Source organism: Balaenoptera physalus, assembly GCF_965194825.1.
Source record: "Balaenoptera physalus genome assembly, chromosome: 7".
Classification (NCBI taxonomy): Eukaryota; Metazoa; Chordata; class Mammalia; order Artiodactyla; family Balaenopteridae; genus Balaenoptera; species Balaenoptera physalus.
Window position 1 is genome coordinate 51,531,911 of NC_138886.1, and position 22,430 is coordinate 51,554,340.

General features: G+C 40.6%; 1 protein-coding gene across 11 annotated transcripts in view; it reads left to right on the plus strand.

The window, feature by feature from the left end:
* Positions 1–22,430, plus strand: part of KANK1 (KN motif and ankyrin repeat domains 1) — a 193,263-nt gene that overhangs the window by 26,074 nt on the left and 144,759 nt on the right. For 3 of the 11 annotated variants that reach the window (XM_082470846.1, XM_082470848.1, XM_082470850.1), the window contains exon 1: positions 12,801–13,349. The exons of the other annotated variants lie outside the window; for them this stretch is intronic. The gene's annotated coding sequence lies outside the window, so the exon portion shown is untranslated. Of the gene's footprint in view, positions 1–12,800; positions 13,350–22,430 lie in introns of those variants that run through there. 11 annotated transcript variants of the gene reach the window in all.

Consider the following 22,430-nt stretch of genomic DNA (forward strand, 5'->3'; position numbering starts at 1 on the left):
ACAGAGTGGCCTGGCCTTCCCAATCTAGAAACTTAATGTTTTTCACTTATTGGAAAATTTCTTGAATCATCTTTGATAACTTTCTTTTCTCTTGATTTAATCCCTGTTTTCAAGTGTTGATTCTTCCGGAGCAATCCTCTGATTTTCTTACCGTTTCCCCTTCTCCGTTCTAGGTCTTTGTCTCTTTTTCTCAATTTTGGGTTGAATTCTTCAGCTTTACTCACAACCCTTTTACTGCATTAAAAAGTAATTTTCGTTTTGAATTTTGGTTTTCTCAGGGTATATGCCCAGTAGTGGGATTGCTGGGTCATGTGGCAGTTCTACTTTTAGTTTTTAAAGTAACTTCCATAATGTTCTCCAGAGTGGCTGTATGAATTTACATTCCCACCAACAGTGCAAGAGGGTTCCATTTTCTCCACACCCTCTCCAGCATTTATTGTTTGTAGATTTTTTGATGATGGCCATTCTGACCGGTGTGAGGTGATACCTCCTTGTAGGATGGACACATATACACTACTATGCGTAAAACAGATAGCTAGTGGGAACAAGCTGTAAAGCACAGGAAGCTCAGCTTGGTGCTCTGTGACGTCCTAGATGGGTGGGATGGTGGGGGATGGGAAGGAGGTCCAAGAGGGAGGGGATATAGGTATGCATATAGCTGATTCACTTCATTGTACAGCAGAAACTAACACAACATTGTAAAGCAATTATACTCCAATAAAAAAAATATATATATATAGGAAATTTTAAAAAAGTAATTTTCAAATGAATAATACATGGCTTGAATTTAAAAGATGTAAAAGAGCAAAATAAAAAGCCTCTTAATTCCTGCCACTGGCCACCACATTCCCTCCTCAGAGGCAATCAGTGCCCTTCCTTCCAGAAATACTCTGTTTTTGTATAAAAAGCGAATGTGGGTATATTCTCATATTCTTCCCCCCTTTAAAATCACAAATTATAACATACTTTACATTTTGTTACGCACCTTGCTTTTTCATGTAATCGTGTCTCAAGATTCCTCCATGTAGGTACAGTTTCTCCTATATTTTTATAGTTTTAAACACAACAGCATAATATTTCTTTTTACAGATACTCCCATGTTTTGTTCAGTCTGTTGTATTTCCTATTGATTTTGCTATTTGCAACAATGGTGCAAGGGATACTTTTGTACAAACATTATTTTGCTCACATGTGACAACATTCTAAATATGGAATTACCAAGTGAAAGGATATGTATTCATTTGTACTTACAAGAGATATTGCCCCAAATGTCTTCCATAAAAGCTGTGCTACTATATATAATTATCACCAGCAAGGTATGAAAGTACAGTTTTCTGCATCCTTGCCAACATGGTATGTTATGAAACTTCTTAATCTTTGGCAATCTGATAAGTGACAAATGGATCTCATGTGGTTTTAATTTGCATTTGTCTTAGGAGGTTGAATATCTTTTCATGAGTCTATAAGAGCCATTTGTACAATATTTACCTTTCTATGAACTATTGTATCTTTTGCTATGGGCTATTAGTTTTCAAGTTGTGTCACTTTATATATAAATGAAATAGGTCCCTTATCATTGATAAGAATTGGAGTTGTTCTCAGTTTATTGTTCATTTTTTTACTTGGATTATGTTGCATTTCTCCATGTAGGTAAATTTACCAACTGCTTCTTTTAAGGCCTTTGAATTGAATTCCATAAAGGGAAAAAGGTCTTCTCCACCCTAAAATATATATTTTTAATTGACCAGGTTTTCTTCTGGTACTTTTGTGGTTTCCATTTTTATAATTAAATTATTAATCCATCTTAAATTTATTTTAGGAAGTAGGAATCTCAGTTTACTTTTTTCAGATGGCTGCTGGTTTTCCCAACCATTTATTAATAATTTATTTTTCTTTTTCTTTTTTGATTGGAAATGCCACCTTTATCATATACTAAATCCCATATGTTTTTGTGTTCATTTCTGTTCTGTTGATCTGCTGAGCTATTCATATTTTAATTGTAACACTATTCTGATTGTTAAAAGTTTTCCAACATATTTTTGTAGTAGGGAAATTAGGTTTTTATTTTTATTTTTATTTTTTTGTTGATATTAATCATCAATTTTGCACTGACACTTAAAAATGAATTATGTAAATTTTAAAGGAAACCAATCAGAATTTTATGTAATGCAAAAGAAGTACACCACCCTAGGTAAAGGTCATAGTTTTCTAACTCAAGGCTTCTTTCTTTTTTCCAATGGGGGAAAACAAGATGCCCAAACGAGGATAAGTCGTACCTTGGCATGAAGATTGGCTTACACATCAGAACATTTAGCCTTGAGGGAGGGGAAAAAAAATGATTACATCGGTCAGCAATTGCACAGCAAAACTCTTTGAGAGTTGAAGAGACTTTATTGTAGGAGCTCCAAGTCATTTGAGATGCAACTCTTAGTTCATTCTCAGGTGATGAAAATACGGCATCAGTAGTCAACTGGAGTGCAAGCAGCACTGGTGATTTTCCTTCAGTGAAAAGCCTTTGTTCATCTGAGATGAAAAAAGAGACTCAGTGAACCGGAGACCATTTCATTCTGAACCATGACAGCTTTTTGGCATCTCTCCTCAGTGTAACTCCGAAATAGCCCATAAAGTGGAAAAAACAGTTGCCACTTCTGTGTGTGTGTGTATGTGTGTGTGTGTGTGTGTGTGTGAGAGAGAGAGAGAGAGAGAGAGAGAGAGAGAGCGCCAGACTGTTACCATATTAATATTGTGACGAGAAAGAAAAGAACTTGTCTAGGTGGCTGCCTGAGCTGTGGTGCCCCGAAACCATGCTCATGAGTGAGGCATTTCAGAAACTGTTTTAATGAGTTTAAAACATTGAGGAAGCACAGATATATTAGGGAGTAGACTTGTCTTAGCTCAGGCTGTTGTAACAAAATACTACAGATTGGGTGACTTCAACAACAGGTATTTCTCACAGGTCTGGAAGCTGGGGAATCCAAGCAAGGTGCCTCATGGTTGGGTGCTGGTGAGAGCCCACTTCCTGGCTTGTGGAAGGCTGCCTTCTTGCTGTGTCCTCACGTATGGAGAGAGGAAGGGCTCCGGCCTCTTCCTCTTCTTACAGGGACACTAATCCCGTCGTGGGTGTTCCCCCCACATGACCGCATCTAAACCTAATTACCTCCCAAAGGCCCCACCTCCAGACGCAGTCGCATTGGAGAGTAGGGCTTCAACATATGAATTTGGAGGGGACACAAACGTTCAGTCTATAACAAGACTGTAAAATGATGGGTGGGCTGTTCTGAGCCCCCGTGGTCAGTCCTCTCCTCAGAGGACTCTGCGGAAACTTTGGCTGCATTTAGACATTACGGCATCTATAGATTGGAAAGTAATTTGAGAGTATTCATCTTTCTTTAGGAACTCTGGAACTAAAACTTGTGTTTACAGTCTTCCCTGTAATGCCTAGAATGGGCCCAAGGTCTTTTCAGTCGTTTGTTTTAAAAGGTGCTGTGGCCTCATTTCCCTTCGTAAGTGAGAGGTTTCAAAAAAGAAGCATTCACTTGAATGGTAGATAAGTTTTCGTGTTTGTTTTTTGTTTTTACCATATTTAAGTGTACAATCCAGTGGTATTAAGTACCTTCACATTGCTGTGCAGCCATCTCCAGCATCCAGAACATTTTCATCTTCCCAAACAGAAACTCTGTACCCACTAAACACTAACTCATTTCCCCCTCCCGCTCCTCCCTGACAACAACTATTCTGCCTTCCAATTGTTTCATTTTTGTGTGTAGATATACAGCTGATTTTCAGAAGCTAAACATTCCTTATTTAAAAGTCTTCACCAAGCTCCTTTGCTTGAGCGTACAATTTGCTGGTTAAGCCTGGGATTAAAATGTAAAATGTCTTAATGTTTGGAACGTTAAGATGTTCCAAAACCAGTCTTAATCACTGGTTTTGGAACATCTTGGAAGTGGGTGAAACTGCCGGAGTTTATTATGAAGAAATGCACTTCCAGATTTCTAGAGGAGATCAAAGATTTCCTTACCAACAGTAGCATCTCAGTCAACTGTGCATATCTTCTCTCTTGGCCAGAAAACAAAACCGGCCATTGTGGTATAATAAACATTGTGTACACAGCTGCAGGAGGGAGCAGGGAGGTAGCTGTGATCAGAGACCCTAGGTAACTTTTTGAAGATGATGGGGCATCTGGCACCATGTAGTTGCTGGTCAGAACACTTTTGGAACTGGATTTTGTTCTGCAGTTATGGTGACTCTTTGAAGAGGAAGGCACTTTTGAATATTTGCATTGCTTTGAAGCCAGTGCCAAGGAGATACTGTGACTTATTGCCAGTCAGAGGCAAAGGTGGGTGTGTAAGGTTTTCATCATGTAGGAACAAAGATGGTTGAAAAAAGGAGATAATCATTAATATTGTCAGTAAAATTTGTTGACCCCCCAGGGCAATTTGGAGGAGTCATAGCTGTTTTTAGAACCTGGGGCTAATCAGTCTATATCAAAGATTAGTTAATCCTGGGTCGAGGGCATGAATTTGGGATCAGAGTTTAGGTCTGCCGATTTGTGACTTCGGGCATGTTCAACCTTCCTAAGTCTCAGTTTCTTCATCTGAAGAATGAACAAACACGGAAACAGTTTGTTACTCGGTTCTTTGTAAGGAACAGATGAAATAATGCATAATGCATTTAAAGTGGTATATGAAATCTCTTTTGCCTCTGAAAGAGGCATATAAAATGGAAAGTTGTATACAGACATATATATTTTTATCCTTCAAAATACTTACGATCTTCCAGTCTGAATTATTTGACTTATTTGAATCCCAAATAGTTTTTCCTAGATCATGTTTGGATTTCTAGACTATCCTGGTTGAAGGCGAACACTGCCTACTAAGAAGTCAGGGATAACAGGTTGGTTTTGGGCACTGTCCATCAAAACTGGGGTGGCATTTCTAGAGTGAGTGAGGCAGATGCAAAGGTCATGTGAACTTGGAACAGTTCCCACCCATTATGTTGTTTTCCTCTTCAAAAAGTAGTCTGGAATTTGTTTTCAGTAGCTAAGTTCATTATCTAACTGTCTCCAAGCCATACCTCCCTTCTCCAGCTTTATGAAAAACAAAACAAAATCACTAGGCGCTCACATCATCCTTTCAGGAGGATCTGGAGATTGACTAGCTGACAATCCCAGAGTCTACAGATTTGGGTTCAGTTAAGGAGAAGAATATGCCACCCACTCCTTTTACCACTCTTTTTTATCCACAAGGGTTAGGAGAGGTTTGCAGCATGGGGAGCAGAAAAAGGGGTGGGCAGAAATAAGATCCAGCTCTGTTGTCATATGCACCCAAATAATACATCTGCCTTGATAACTGCCTATCTGGGTTTACTGGGAAAGGGAATGAATAATAATAGTGGGAGTATGAAGAATGAGCCTTTAGACCTACCCAGCTTGTGGAAATTCAGAAAATAGAATTCAGAAATGTACGTTTTTCCAACTTGTAAATCCAAAAACAATGGGCTTGTTGGAAGAACTTTGGAAACTTGTTCTTTTTTGAAAGCATTATTGTGTTCAGTGGGTACATGTGCTTTGCTCATAAAAATGTGTGCCTTAATCACATTGCCAGGGAAGCTGTGGATTTTACTGTCAACAAAGTAATGTAAGATGTGATGTCTTTTCTGCAGGCATCAGATTTTCTTAAGGAAAGGAGGAAAATGCTGCTGTTAAGCAGAAAATGCTGTGTTGGCAGAAGTATATATCTTATAAACATACTGGTGGAGAATGATTTAATTCTTTGCCACTTGGTTTTATCGTAATCATTCCTAAGGTGATTTTTTTTCCCCTCTTAGTTATGCAGTAGCCTGCTGGCTGACATTTAACTATTGACTGTTAATCTTGGGGAATGAACTACCGTAATTTACCGTCAAGGGTGCAGAGACAGAAAGGATATTCAAATGCTTTTAGTGCCTTTTTACTTCCCGGTGATGTCTTGTCCCAGAAACCTTATGAAAGCTCCAAAACTAAAAAAATTTTGCAATAGGAAAAAAAAAAGAAAACTTCCTTAAGTAGAAAATTCTATGAGTTTCTGTAAAATTTTGCTGTCTTACCTATATATGAATAACTGTGGTCTTTTAATTTTCGTTGTTGTGTTTTATAATTCCATGGATGGTGATGGGTAGAGGCAGGGGAGAGGGGAAGCTGAGGTAGGAAGCCAGGCTGGAGAATTAAAAATGATGTCTTTCTTTGCGGGTACCCCCTTCACCCCCTCCTGCTGGCTTCTTGACCGTGGGACCCAGCCGCATCACTTCCTGTCCAAGTTGGCACTGGTGGTGGCACAGTATCTCTGCCCAGTGTTCTCAAACTGCAGCTGGCAAGTTTCCAGTAATAGAGTCACCCAGGGGAACAACTCAACCTCCTTTTAGTCTTTCTCTGCTGCCTTGGGCAGCTTCCCCAGCCCCCAGTCTATCTGTCCCTTGCCTTTTGGAATAGCCCCATTGAGTCCCCAAACCTTGCCTTTGATTTATAGAGTGCTGGCTTCCTGAACATCCAAGTTTGCTTCTGTTTTCTTCTTTTATGCTTAGGCCCTAAGTCTTCCCTAGGGAAGACTTTCCTGGGGGAGAAAGAAAGGATATATTCTTGTCCGCTTATTTTTCCCTTTAGACTGGGTCAAAAAAATAGCTCACACTTTTGAGTGCCTACTCTGTACTCAGCACTGCACTGAGGACTTTCTGTGCATGACCTTATTTAATCCCCAGAATAGTCCTGCGAGATGGGTGCTATTGATAACATCATCTCTGCGTGCAGGTCAGAAAGGTTGTTTGCCCTGGGTCACATGGCTGGGATGTAGCAGCATTCCAAGGACAGCCCCTTTGCTCATTGCCAAGTGAGACAGTCTGTACAGTGAGGCTGCTGTGTAGCAGAGGTGTCCCCGACTTGTCAGGGGCCTTCCCCCACTCTGGGGTTTTATTTTCTGAGCGCACAGTAGGCAGTCTGGTAGAATGGTAGTGTTTGTGATTTCCTCTGCTCTTGACCATTTAGGTGTATTCTCTAAGGCAATTTATGTTTTCTCTACCATGTTCTTCACTTCCTTCTGAGTCCTCCCTAGCAATCCTTAACATCCATATGTCTATGAACAGGTCTGTCCAAGGCAATCTAAACTTTTTCTACCATCCTCCTCAGAAGTCTTCCAGGCTCCACTCACTGCCAAATTCTAAAGCCACTTCCATATTTCTTGGAATCTGTTATAGCAGCTCCCCACTTCCAGGTATCAAAGTCTGTATTAGTTTTCTATCCCTGCTGTAACAAAATCCACAAATTTAATGCTTAAAACAACACAAATGTATTATCTTACAGTTCTTTAGGTCACAAGGTCAACGCAGGTCTCATTGGAATCAAATCAAGGGGTGGGTAGGGCTGGTTCTGGGAGAGAATCTGTTGTTTCCAACTCGAGGAGGCCACACCTACGTTCCTTAGCTCATCACCCCCTCCTCTGTCTTCACAGCCACCTTCAGTGAATTGCGTCCCTTTCACGCTTTGCATTTTTCCTGTTGCTACTTCTATCGTCCTGTCTGTCTCTGACCACAGCCAGAAAAGGCTCTCGGCTTTCAGGAACTCATGATTACATTGGACCCATCTCGATAACCCAGGGAGATCTCCTCACCTCAAAGGTCCTTAACTACAATCGCACCTTCAAAGTCCTTTTTGCCATGTAATGTAACATAGTCATATGTTTGGAAATGAGGACTTGGACATATTTGGGGGGTGGGGTACATTATTCTGCCTACCATACAAGGCAAGGTATGAACACATTACACAATTAACTCTCCTGTCTTAGTTTGCAGCCAGCATTCCTATAGGTCAAGCATGTGGTTTCTAATACGACAAGCATTTTATTCAGGGCTCATGAGTTCCTTCTGGCTGGCAGCATGCATCTTGCAGGACAGGTGTGTGATGAGCAAAAGCTGTTGGAAGACTGGAAGCTTCCTGCTTCCCTCTTTTAGGGAAAAGGAGGGATAGAAGCAAGGAGACCACTTGGGTTTTGACTGTCTTCCTTATTGTGAAATTAAGAAGTAAAACTAAAACAACAAAAAGCCTTTCATAATGGAAATACTAGTACTGGTATATAAAATTGACCCACCTCCTAAAAGGCTCTTTCTTCTTTGAAGACAAAGCTCAGCTGCATTGTAGTTTGAACCTCTAATCTTGCATGGGAAAATCGGACCCCTCTGAGGCATTGGGTGTGTTTCTGAGCAGGGTCCCCTTGGGGAGACGGGAAGCCCCCTCTCCGCTTGCCACCTGGAATTTGATGCCGCTTCCCCTCTCACAGCTGCTTAGCCTGTAGGGCCCTCACAAGTTAAATCTTGTCTCAGGAAATAATTTGTTAGAAGATCAAAGCATGGATGGGATAAATTAATTTTTGAGCAAACCACAGGTCTGGGAGAATGTAAAACATTGTCTCTTAAGTGCTACTGATGTCCTTTATGAAGGAGTAATTTGGGGGGTTCTTTTTTTTTTTCTTCTAAGATTATAATTCTGCATTTGATTGGTTCATGTCTTAATATGTTGAAAAAGAGCTCTGAAGACTTGCACTTGAGGCAGATAAGGCCCTGAAGCAGCCAGTTATGTCTGTGGATTTCAGCACCTATCTCATTTAGAGCAGTGGTTTTCAAGGGGTTTGGGGTGAGTGAATTTGCCCCATAGTGGGCATTTGGCAATGTCTGAACGTTTTTGATTTTCATGATTCAGGGGAATCTAGTGGGTAGAGGCCAGGGATGCTAGTAAATACCCTACAATGTACAGGACAGCCCTCACTACAGGCAGTTATTCAGCCCAAAATGTCAGTCGTGCTGAGGCTTGAGAGACCTTTAGAGGGATCGTTTTCTGTTTTTCACTGGTTTGGCCGTGTCTTTAACACTGCACATAGACAATTTCTGTGCGGTTTCCAGTCCTTTTAGTTTCTCCCTCAACACAGCATCTTACCCTTAGTAGGCTCAGACACTTAACCTATTGAGTTGATTTCTTCCCCCCACCCTTGATAAGGTAGTCCTCCTTTTTCGTCTCAGAGCAGAGCTTTTGGGGGCAGCACTGACGAGCAGATAGTGGCAAAGTCCGCGTGGTAGGGAGAGTGGAAAGAACACAGCTTTGGACTTCTCTCAGCCTCTGCTTTCCCATCTGTAAAATGGAGGTAATAACAGCACCCAATTTAGGGTGACTGAATTTAAGAAAGATGGTGCTACAGCATGTTTGGCATGTAATACCGCTCAATAGATGTCTTCTTTTGAGGCATGTTCAAAGTCCAAGGAGCCTAGGACCTCTTTTTTTTTTTTTTTTTTTTAAGTTGCATATAAAGGAGAGGCACAAATTCTGAAGTATTCTGGGTTGTTCTCAGCTCTCCAGAAAGGAGGAGAACTTAAAGCTTTTCAGTAAAGTTTACTCCATGATTGACAAAACAGTCTGAAAAGTACCTAAGAGGCATGTTTGGCCTCAGGCCAGAGCTATTTTAAAAACTAAATTGACAGAATCTAGTTTAAGTTGGAACATTCCTGACTTAATTATAGATACCTGTAAAGGTTCCTTTGGAACAGATGGGTTTCTGCCACTGGGTGCTATTTGGAAAAAGCTATTTCTTGCTCAGGTACTTATTTTGAGAGTAAGCTTAGAACATAGGCTTAGGAGTAAGATTTTAAGAAAATTCTGTCTGTTCCAATCACAGCCTCAGTTTTCCCATTTGTAAAATGGGCATAATACGACTCCTCTCAGAAGATGGCCATAAGAATCAAATGAAGGCATATTTGTAAGACATCTGGCTTCATAAATGATACCTGTTAAGGTTACAGGTTGAAAATTTTCCAATTTTAAAATGTCATGTAAGTAAGTGTGTTGAGAGGTAACAAGAAGTTAGTTTTTACCCAACCTATTTATTAGTATTTCTATCCAATTATATATTTGAGAAACTTGGACTCACTGCTCCTTTTACGGAGGCAGAGTCAGCACAGATCTCTGTGCCTTACAGCTCTCATGCCACCAAAGAGTGACTGTTCCATGTTGTGCTGTCAGTGCCACCAGAAACTAGCAGGGAGCAGTTTACAACATGATAAATCCAACTCATTTTACAAAGTTGTTGATGGTTGCAAAATTTGACATTTCTCTAGTTAATTTCTATGCCTGTCAGTTTGCCCCTCACCACCTTCAAAATCTAAGTCCAAATCTTTCTAGAAGGAGGCTACAGACTGTCTCTGCTTCATCCTGATAATTTCCCCATTTCACGTCTCCTAACTACCTATTTTCTCAGGCTGCCTTTACTAATTTGCATTTGTAGACCTGTTGCTCAGTAAGTAGAACATTTCATGTTATGCTGTTTCCCCACCTTGCTATTTTTCTCGAGGACTAGTTCTATTTCATATATTTATATGTATGTGTTGATATCTCTATAGCTTCTGGTGCAGAGAGAGGTATTGTATAGTTTTGCTGCCTATATTCGCGTTTGATGATGAGCCATGACAGGTTTGAGATTAGCAGGTGACAGAGGGACCAGCCAACACTGTGTGGAGAAATAAGCAAGGTTGAAGCTGATGAAGAGAGGAGAAGCAGCATGTTTAGTTGGGTAGTCAAGCAAATAAGCAGAGTAAGTGCTCTGATAGGGGAGTTACAGGCTATCATGGGCACATAAAACTGGGAACAGGGCTTCCCTGGTGGCGCAGTGGTTGAAAATCTGCCTGCCAATGCAGCGGACGCGGGTTCGAGCCCTGGTCCGGGAAGATCCCACATGCCACGGAACAACTAGGCCCGTGTGCCACAACTGCTGAGCCTGCGCTCTGGAGCCCACGAGCCACAACTACTGAGCCCACGTGCCGCAACTCCTGAAGCCCATGCTCCTAGAGCCCGTGCTCCGCAACAAGAGAAGCCACCGCAATGAGAAGCCTGTGCACCGCAATGAAGAGTAGCCCCCGCTCCCCGCAGCTAGAGAAAGCCCGCGCACAGCAACAAAGACCCAACGCGGCAATCAATCAATCAATCAATCAATAAATACTGGGAACATTAGTGGGAGGTGGGGTGTCAGAGAAGTTTGAGCTGAAACCTGTTGGGTGAGGTGGAGTTAGCCAGGTGAAGTGGTAGATTTGGGCAAGAGGCTACTCCAGATAGAGGAGGGAGAGCATCCTGTGTTCAGAATCAAAGAGAGTGTAGCTTGTGATTTCAACTCGGAGGGTGCAGTTGGGTGGGGGTGGGGTGTGGCATGGGGAGGAAGGTCATAAAGGGCTTGGTAGACCATGTTAAGAAATTTGAAATTTTATCTCAGGGGTGGTAGGAAATCATTGTAGAGTTTTAAGCTGTTGAATGATGCAATTAGAAGTGCAGGTTGGAAAATTCCCTCTGGCTTGGTGGATGTGAGGATGGCGGGAGAACTGAGGCAGCTGCAGTGATACCCGGGTGGGAGAAGTCTTAGTCTGGGCGAGGACAGGGGCCAAGGGGCTAGAGCAAGGTGGACAGAGTGGAGGTTTAGGAGTAGGAGCGCTGAGCTGATTGGATGGGGAGGGAAGAGTGAAGCACAGTGCCCGGCTTTCTGGGAAGGCTGGCTGCTACTAGGTGAGATGAATCCTGGGAGGTTTGTGCCGCAGGACGATGAGCTTAGATTGAGTCCTAGGGTCTGCAGGACATCAAAAGGGAGATGTCAGCTGGAAATCTGCATTTAAAGCAGATTTAAGAGCGCAGTGAGTTGAATTCTGTGAGTCTCCCCCATATGGATGGTCATTGCAGCTGTGAGGTAGTAAGACCACCAAGGTGGGGTGGCGTTGTAGAGTGGGAGAAGAGGGCTGAGGGCTGAACCCTGAAGGGCAGCCTGCAAAGGAGACCAAGGAGGGGTGGCCACCAAGGTTGGAGGAAGCCCTCAAGGGTGCATTTCAAGGAGGGAATAGTTACCAGTGTCTGATCCTGTGCACAACATGAGTTGTGTCTGCTGGATTTGGCAGCAGGAACAGTTTCAGAGGCTTGATGGCTGCTGGGCCCAGAGCAGAGGGGGGAAGAGTGGGTGGGAAGTGAGGAAGGAGAGGCAGCCTGTGTAGCTGTAGTGCTTCTGTTGGCCTGGGTGGAGCCTTTGAGGGCATTAGGAAAAGGTGCGCCCCCTGTGGGTGGAGACAGTCCGGGGGTGTATGACTTGGTGAGTGGGCCATGGGTGGACTTTAGTTCCCATGTGCCGCCTTAGCTGGTGCCCGCGTTTAGTGTGCAAACTACACCCCCACCCCCCATTGCATGGTGGCCTAGGGTAGATCGGCAGTTCTCAATCCGGGGCAGTTTTGCCCCACCCCCAGGGCATGTTTGGCAATGTCTGAGTACATTTTTTGGTTGTTAACAACTGAACCAGGGAGGGTGGGTGCTACTATCACCCAGTAGGCAGAGGCCAGGGCTGCTGCTAAACACCCTGCAGTGCACAGGACAGTCCACACCAGATGTCCATTGTGCAAAGGTTAAGAAACTTGGATGTAGATGAACCTTTCAAGATCTTTGTGAAGAGGAGGAGGGTGTGGGAGGGTGGTAGCTGAGGGTGGAGCTGAGAACAGTGTCCTTATGTACTTTGCCACAGGCTCATTTGTGGCAGTTTTCATCTTGCCTCCCCACCTCTCTACCATATAATTCTTATTCAGCAAGTTGCAGCTTTTCACCTGTTTTTTCTCCTTTAGCCTTTTTCACTATCCACCCCTACCCTCCCAATAAAGACTCTAATGCGAGGTAACCTTGTGTCCTGGGTGTATTGTAAGACATCTGTATTTTAATACCATTGGTCAGGAAATTCTGTTTTGGCCGCCCAGAGACGGATGTTGCTTTGGCTAATCTAAAGTAGCCCATAATTCAGTGTCAGGTTGATAAGGCTTTAATGCACGGTCAGTCAGCCCCTTGACTGTCAGGCTTGGAAAAAAGACAGGAAGTATTTCTTGTCTTTAGAAGCAAGCCTTGCTTCTGGCTTTGGGAAGAAAAGAGTACAAATGGTTCTCACCAGATAGGGTTGCAGCAGCTCTCCCAGCGTTTTGGGAACAAATCAAGTCATTATCTCGACCATGTCAAAACTGTGTTCCCAGACTAGTTGTTGTCTGAAACATTTGGGGCTGATGAGGAGGAGAAGAATTAATTAGCAGCTCCCTCTCTTGGTGTCCTTTTTCAGCCTTCTCAGGTTGCAGCACGAGAGTCCGTCAGACATGCGGGCTGCTTATTTGATAATCTGTGTTTTGCACGGTACAAAAGGTTGCTGGCTAAATATTGTGAGCCCCTCTAACCTGGAGCTGCCGGTGTCCTGGGTCCAATGAACAGGGAAATCTACTGTAACATGTTGTCAATGGGGAAACACTTGAATTCACAGAACAGCCTTGGAGAGTCCTGGGTGAGTTGGACGAGCTAAGTTTTTTTTGCTTTTTCTGTTTTCAGGAATATTTTACCCTGCAACAGTGGGTAAATGTAAAGCCCTTGAAAGAATGAAAACAAGCTAGTTTTGTCAAAGAGTGTGCAAGACAATGAGAATGTGTGGGTTAAGAACAGGAAGCATCTTAATTTTAAAATGGTGGTAGTGGAGGTGGATTAAAATGAGATATGCATGTTGAATGCAAGATATGCCTCGGTTGTGGGCATGTTGTTTCCAAATTAATTATTGTATATAGAGGCATATTTTAGGCCCCTTCCTGTTAAATTGATTTTTCATATAATTTAAAAAGATAGGGCTGATGATAAGAATTCTCTTCCTGCATGGTGAGTGCCAATATACAAATGGTATAACAATGCCTTTTGTGTATCTGCATGTATAGCCCTAACCCAGTCTATAATGTCACAAAATAGTAAAACACACTGTAACTTTTAAATTTCTGTAGTGGACCAGCCCATGCTGTGAAAGGGGAAAGTGGTGGTGGGCAGGAAATGGGAAGATTTAGGCTGAAGAATATTGATGTAAAATCTTATCCCCAATATGGCAAACTCTTTGAACATATAGTTAAGAAACAGTTTGAGATCGCTTCACATTTAAAAATTTTTCCCTAGTCAGGACTGTAGGAAATATTGATAAACATTTATCCTGTTTTTAAAGTTCTCCGTACTATGAAATTCATAATCTATCTTTATAACTACAATAGCATGTGGTTATGTATAGTTGAGAAAACTATTTATCATGTGTCTTTGGTTTTGCCATATTTTTATTAAGGTACTAAAAATTCGTTATGATGATTCCTTAAGGAAAGAATATTTTTTCTTTCAGTTTTCTTGAGATATAATTGACACACGGCATTTTATAAGGTTAAGGTGTACAGCATAATGATTTGACTTACATGTATCATGAAATGATGACCACAATAAGTTTAGTGAACATCTGTCATCTCATATGGATGGATTAAAGAAAGAGGGAAAAAGTGTATTTTTTCCTTGTGAGGAGAACTCTTAGGGTTTACTGTGTTAGCAACTTTCATATGTAACGTACAGCACTGTTCATTGTATTCATCATGATGTACATTACATCCCTCATTCTTATTTCTCTTACAACTGGAAATTTGTACCTTCTGACTGCCTTCATCTAATTTCCCCTCCCCTCCACCGGTAGCCACAAGTCTGATCTCTTTTTCTATGAATTTGTTTGATTTTGAAGTATAATTGACCTATATCACTATGCTTGTTCCTGATATACAACATAGTGATTTGATACTTCTTTTTCAAAATGATCACCATAAGCCTAATTATCTGTTACCATACAAAGATATTATGATATTATGTGCTATATTCCCCACACTGTACATTTTATACCTGTGGCTCATTTATTTTGTAACTGAAAATTTGTACCTCTTAATCTCCCTCCCCACTACCTCCCTCTGGTAACCACATGTTTGTTCTCTGTATCTATGACTGTTTCTGTTTAGTTAAGTTTGTTCATTTTTGTTTTTTAGATTCCACATGTAAGTGAAATTATACAGTATTTGTCTTTCTCTGACTTATTTCATTTAGCATAATACCCTCTAGGTCCATCCATGTTGTCGCAAATGGCAAGATTTCATTCTTTTTTTTTTATGGCTGAGCAATATTCCATTGTATATGTATACACACCACGTCTTCTTTATCCATTCATCTATTGATGGGCACTTAGGTTGCTTCCATATCTTGGCTATCGTAAATAATGCTGCAGTGAACATAGGGGTGCATATATCTTTTCTATAATGTTTTTGTTTTCTTTGGATAAATACCCAACAGTGGAATTCCTGGATCATACGGTAGTTCTGTTTTTAATTTTTTGTGAGGAATCTCTGTAGTGTTTTCCATAGTGGTTGGGCTGCATCAATTTACATTTCCACTAACAATGCGCAAGGGTTCCCTTTTCTCCACATCTTCGCCAACACTTATTATTTGTTGTCTTTCTGATAATAGCCATTCTGACAGGTGTGAGGTGATAGCTCATTGTGGTTTTGATTTGCATTTCACTGATGATTAGTGTTGTTGAGCATCTTTCCACATGTCTGTTGGCCATCTGTATGTTTTCTTTGGAAAAAGGTCTATTCAGATCCTCTGCCTATTTTTTAATTGGGTTGTTTGTTGTTGTTGTTGTTTTATGTTGAGTTCTTTGTATATTTTGGACATTAGCCCCTTGTCAGATATATTCTTGGCAAATATCTTCTCCTATTCAAGTAACCTTTTCATTTTATTGATAAGTTTCCTTTGCCATGCAAAAGCTAAGTTTCACGTAGTCTCACTTGTTTATTTTTGCTTTTGTTTCCCTTGCCTGAGGAGATATATCCAAACAAACATTGCCAAGGCCGATATCAAAGAGCAGATTGCCTATGTTTTCTTTTACAAATTTTATGGTTTCAGGTCTTACGTATAAGTCTTTAATGCATTTTGAGTTTATTTTTGTAGATGGTATGAGAAAGTAGTCCAATTTGATTCCTTTGCACGTAGCTGTCCAGTTTTCCCAACACCATTTATTGAAGAGGCTGTCTTTTCCCCATTGTATATTCTTGGCTCCTTTGTTGTAGATTAATTGCCTATATAATTGTGGGCTCGTTTCTGGGCTCTCTATTCTGTTTCAGTGATCTACGTGTCTGTTTTTGTGCCAGTACCATACTGCTTTGATGACTGTAGCTTTGTAGTGTGGTTTTAAATCAGGGAGTGTGATCTCTCCAGCTTTGTGCTTAAGATTGTTTTGGCTATTTGGGGTCTTTTGTGTTTCCTTACAAAATATAGAATTATTTGTTCTAGTACTGTGAAAAAATGCCATTGGTCTTTTGATAGAAGAAAGAATATTTTTATGGATAAATAAGGGAAAGTAATAAAGATAATCCTTATACCTTGATAATATCAACAGTCTTTCTACCATATTGCAAGCCTCAGTGAAAATAATTAATAAAGGTTTTTTTTTTTACTTCAGGCAACCAGCAGAAGATTCTCTGGGGAAGAATCCCAGCTCCTTCTTAGTGTTATTTAATTATTAACCCAGGAGGGCTTTCTAAAGCTTTGTCAATGATACATGGTGGATCCCTGCTTTTGTGATTACTGCAGGTGAACTTGGTACTTCCTAGGCTGTTATGCCCTCAGCAGCATATATAGATGTCCCTGTTTGCTTTCTAGAACTACTTTCACAATAAATAGCAAAGATATTTGCCAAGGATGTTTGAAAAGAAAATGCAAACAAACCTATATATATTTGAACAAACAGATATTCATGACTTATGTGAAAAAATCCAGTAGGTGTAGTATGAGGAAATTTTTATAAACAAACATCCTCCACCAACTAACTCACATGTATTTATATATTATATATACATTTGCATAAAAATAAACAGAATGGATATACTAAAATGTTAACAGTGGTAATTTGGAATTATAATTTAAAATTTCTTTCTGATTAGGATTTTTTAAAGTTTTTTGATGAACATTTTATATTTATGCAATAAAAATAAAATGGGGGGAGGTAAGCATAAATATATAAATGGCAGGAATTTTATAGTCTGGTTAAAAAACTATACTTTGCATGAAATTATAGATGAGATTGTATAAATTGTGTAAAATTAATTTTTTCATTTTAATTCCATTAATAATTCCAAAGAAGTTTCTTTAAAAATTTTTTTTATATTGCTTCCACAGGAAAGCAGAGGGAAAGGAGGCATATGTGAATTTTTGGTGTTTCATCTTTTCTTCTGATTTTATTTCTTCTCTATTACTTCGATAGTTCTTCTTCCAGGCCTGTTGTTCCACAGACTTCTGGAGGGAGTGGAGAATGCCCCATTGAAACCGTTCTGCAAGATCTTCCCCCAGCTTCCCATAGTGGATATGACTCTGGGCCACTCGTCTCCCCGACGCCCCACTCAGCCCTGTGGGAAAAGCATGCTTTACTTAGTACATGGTGATCATGCCTCATTCTGTGGCCAACTTAGTTCAGTTCAAAGTACTAACGTTTATTAGTGAAGAAAATTACCAAGAAGTTGTTTATGGCAGAATTGAACTAGACTGATAGAGGAAAGCCCTACAGTGTTTCAAGGCAGGCTCTGTTTCACGTTTAGCAGTTTCTCATTCCTTTAGAATAAAAGACTGTTTTTTCCTTCCTTTTCCTATTACCACTCAAACAGCTGTCTCAAAACACAGCTTGAGATGGGGAGCAACCTGGCCTCCACAAGCCCCAGGCTGCATTGTGGCAGTTTGACTTCTCTCTCTGCCCCAGCCACCTGGCTTGTTGGTTTCTTTCTTCTCCTTGTTCTCTGAGGCACAAGCGGCAGTGACTCCATGACATAGGAACTCGGAAGCAGGCGAATAAATCCCTGAGCAGGTGGCCGCCCATTGTCTGTCTGGAGGAAGTGAAAAGCGTTCTTCCTGGGACTGCATTCATCTTCTGATAGCTTCTAGAGGGCAGAACGATACTTAATTGGGGTTGGGAGATTGCACACACAAAGTCCTGGGGTCAAGAGGTTCCCTAGGGAATACCACCTTGGTGGGCTTTGGTCTTTTCCCTCCACAGTAACTGAGCCTTTTCGGAGCAAGGACTTGCTTTCTGATGTGGGCATGTCTGGAACATCATTTGTCTCAACACCACTGGATTAGATGAGGATTCCAACAGTTTCCTATGTGGGGTGGGGGTGGGGGGAGACACACACATTGCTGGTGGGATAAATAAGTAGACTTAATCTGTGGTAGGATCCCCCCTGAGGTTGTAATATGTAGTATCTTTTAGATAGTGGTAATTCTAAAGAGAAGCTCTGATCTTTAACTAGGTTTTATGATAACCATTAGAGTGTTTATTACCAAAAATCACTCATTATTTAAAAACATGGTGCAAGCCACCCTTTCCTCCCCATATCTGTGCACAAGCCTGAATGTGGATCTTTAACAATATATACCTTCAGGCTGAGCAGCAAGAACAGATAAGCGATCTCCCACCCTGCCCCGACAGAAAGTAACCTGGACTCCTTTATAGGATTAAATCCTCTCAGAGGTGGGAGGCAGTGACAAGCAGCCTGAGGGGACATACAAGCTCTCAACTCTAGGTCTTTGGGTTTATGGCAGGGAGGGGGTTAATTATATATAAAAAAAAAAGGCCTTGTAGTCTTCTCTCCCTAACCCTTCCATTTTATCCACTTTCTTTTTCCATTCTTTTCCTGAACTGTCTTTTGACTTTCTTTAGCCCTTCCCTTTTCCCACACTCCAGAATAATCTCCTGCTGTATGTTTAGCATATTCTGCTAAATCTCCTGCTGTATATTTAGCATACGTATTCTCTAGAATAACGTCGTAGCTCCAGGAGTCTTTACTTTAAATCTAGCCCTCTTTCTGCCTGATTCACCGTGTTTCACATCTTGAGAAGGTTGAGTGGGAGAGGTTAAAGGAAAGCTGGAAAAGCGATGAGGGGCCAGAGAGGAGAGCAAAGTAGGAAACTGAAGGAAATAAAGGAACCTGACGTGAATGGGGTGGCGGGTTCCTGGTTGATAACCACATGTACAGCTGGGTATAACCAACAGTGTGGTGAGGAGACCAGGAGGCTCCTCTTCACCCCCCAGGGATTTTCCCGGGTAAGAAAAAGGCAGAAAGATAAGGGGAGAAGAATGAAGGCAGACCACGGAGACAAAAGGAAAACAGACAGATTTACCTGTTTCCCTCCAGATTGACTAGATAGGAGATATAGTCCTTACCCCTGATGGCATTTAATACCAGATCCAGTATTCTAGATTATTTGGTATTATCAGCATGATTCCCAGAATTCCTTCTTGAATCTGAAGTTAGCTGTCTCTTTAAATGCAGAAGATCCGAAGTTGTTTCTCACCTTTTACTTGATGCTGCTTTTGGAAACCAGAAAGATATTGAAAGAATTTACTTTCTCATCTGACAATATTGCATGTCTGAATACCCAACTGATCCAAAAGTGTGTTTACCTCTTAACTCTATAAAAGTAGATGGTCACTCTGGTTTGTTGAAACAATGCCCAGAGAACTGTATATAATGATCACTCTCACTTGTGCTTGGTGCTAGAAATACAGCAGTGAGCAGACACAATCCCTGCTTGCACAGATAGACTGACATTAAATAGAAAATTACAAAAGAACAATGAAGTTATAACTGTGAGAAGAGTTACCAAAAAATAAGTAAAGGGAGCGTATAAGGGGAGAATTTAATGTAGCCTATGCTGATAAGGCATTCCTAATGGAATTGGCTGGGCAGAGGTTGGGAGTGGATGCTCTGAGGTAGGAATAACATATGCAAAGGCCCTGAGGTAGGAAGGGGTTTTAGCCTACTTCAGGAACAGATTAGGATCCTTTGACTGCTATAGGAGAATTGACAGGAAGAGGACAAAAGTAGAGACACAGGAAGATCAATTAGGAAGCTCAGGGACTTGCCCAAGGTCAATTAGCTGGTGAATAGCTGAGCCAGGACTCAAACCCAGGTTTGTATGAAGATAAAGGCATCATCATTGTTTGTTAAATAATAATTGGTAATGATGTTCATGTCATCCGAGAACATATTTAAAAGATGCTTAGGTAACATTTCTTTTGACATGGATTATTGGTCTTTTAATTATAATATAAAATGTGTTTTAATATTAAGTTATCAGCTGCAAAAAGGAAGGGGAGTACTCATTTGAATGAACCAGCAGAAACTTGGAATTTTGCCTGCCTTCTACTTTAGCCTTGCCAAAAATGTAATTTCTTTAATTCATTCTTAACTAATCTGCTCAAGCCTGTATTATGCCTTGGCTTTTTTCCCTATAACAGCTTAGGGATCTCAAAAGAAAATATTTTGAAAGGTTTTCTCTTGATCAGGGTATTTGCGTTTAGATATTGTGTACACTCCTTTTATTGCAGAATGAGCTGTTTTTCTACCATGGGATCCTTTGTTAGGAGTGAAATGCTGTTGTAATTTTATCATCTTTATTTTAAAAAATCACTTATCAGGTGTTTATCTATAGAAAGTGATTTAGATGTTTACATCCTCTTCTTTCTAGAGACTTAAGCATGTTCAGAAGTATTTAAAATTGAATAGTTCTGTTAGCTAATAATGATAAAATTACTATCATGCGTTGAGAGCTGCTTTGTGCCAGGCAATATGCTTTAAACATCTTTGATTCTCACCGCTTCCCTGTGATGAAGGTTGTACTATAATTTTCATTTTACATTTGGGGAAACTGAGGCTTAAAGCAACTAAGTGAGTTTTCCAAGAGCACCCAGGTGGGAAGTGACAGTTCAGACGGACTGAGGCCCTTTCAGGTCCTTGCTCTTCAGCTGCATGCAATTCTGGATTCAGTGTCAAGTTTGTTTTAGGCTGCAGTTGGGAGTTGGAACCAGAGTAATATAGGGAATCGAGTAAATTTGAGCAATGTAATGAAATATTTTCTTATAAACTATTGTGAAGATTTTGTTCCAGAGACCACATAAGAAAAAAATAGAAGCAAATTGCTAAATTTCCCATTCATCACTCTTACGCTGAACTTTTGGTAAATTCAAAGCTTCCCTCCGTTTGAATTTATTTTATAGGAATATTGGAAGATCAGTAAATTACTCTTAACGGGTATAATGGAAATTAAACCCAAGTGTAATGGTGGTCTCAGTGAATGATCACTTTAAAGATATCGTTTATAGCAATGGTTCTCAAACTGTAATGCTCATCTGTATCTCCTAAGGACTGTATTGGAACTCAGATTGCTGGGCCCCATCCCTAGACTGTCTGATTCAAGAGGTCTGGGACTCGTCTGAGACAAGTTCCCAGGTGATGCTGCCGCTGATGATCTGGGGACCACACTTTGAGAATCACTGGTATGGGGACAGTAATAATGCTAATGAAATTAGATGGGCCAGTAGCTTGTCCCTGAGAAGGCCATTTCCTAGTCTCAGACTATATCCACAACCCAAAGCAGAGTGGTATCCTGATGTCCACCAGGGTCAGGAGTGGTACAGTGACTCCTGGAGTCATTCCCACTCTTGGGAAAATGGTAGGTCATCTGCCTCTCCTCCTGCCAATACCATGTCATGACAACGCATAACTTAGATGTGCCAGATGCACACATTGTGAACTCTGCAATGATTGAGCTCTCCCATTGTGCTAGGTGTATGACATAATGGCCCACACTGCTAAATTAAATGAGTCAAATGAATAAACATAAATCAGGATTCCAAAACCAATTAGATAAAATATTCTAATTTGTATATTATGGGGATTGTCCTTACTCTGGGATGTTTTGGTGCCAGAAGCTTTGCTGGATTTCTCCTTTCCTTGCAGTGACTGAGAATTAGCTGCAATAACCCAAAAAGTTTTTAAGATTCCTATTTGGCTGGAAATTAAATCACATAGGCTGGTTTGGAAAGCCTTCAGAAATTCTTTCAGATTTGATGCGTCCAGACTTGTACTGGAATATAAAATATTTGATTTAACAAGATCTGTGGGTTCCCAGTGCATAACAGTTTTTGAAAATGAGTTTCTCAGAATACAATGAGGAAAAAATTCCTTTGAAATGCTAAAATTACCTTTTAGTGGTGATAAAAGATGCTGACAACCCCTTCTAAAAAAAAAAACAAAACTTTTAACCTTCATGTTGCTATAATAACATCACTAATTTGTGTGTAGACAAATATCACTGGTCATATTTAAAGTAATCATTAAACTTTTTCAGAGCTATACTTAAGAAAACTACTTTTTAATCTTTCTACTCTAAGGAAAATATTACTTCAAAGTTGATGGCGGGAAGGGGGTGGCTAGGTTGCAATTCTTATTTCTTCTTGCTCTGGAGTCTTTTTTGGCTTAGTTTGGAGGAAGAAACCAAAAAGTTGTAACTGAATACAGGAGCATTTTTTTTAAGTTTTATTTTAAGGAGGAGGGGAAATTTTGGAGCCACTTCTCACAATGAACCTCAAAAAAATCTTGAGACCTATTAGAACTTATTATTTAGCTTATCTTGTTTAATTTTCTTATTCTTAAATTAAGAATGTATATTGCCCGTATAAAAATTCTCTTGTTTGTGC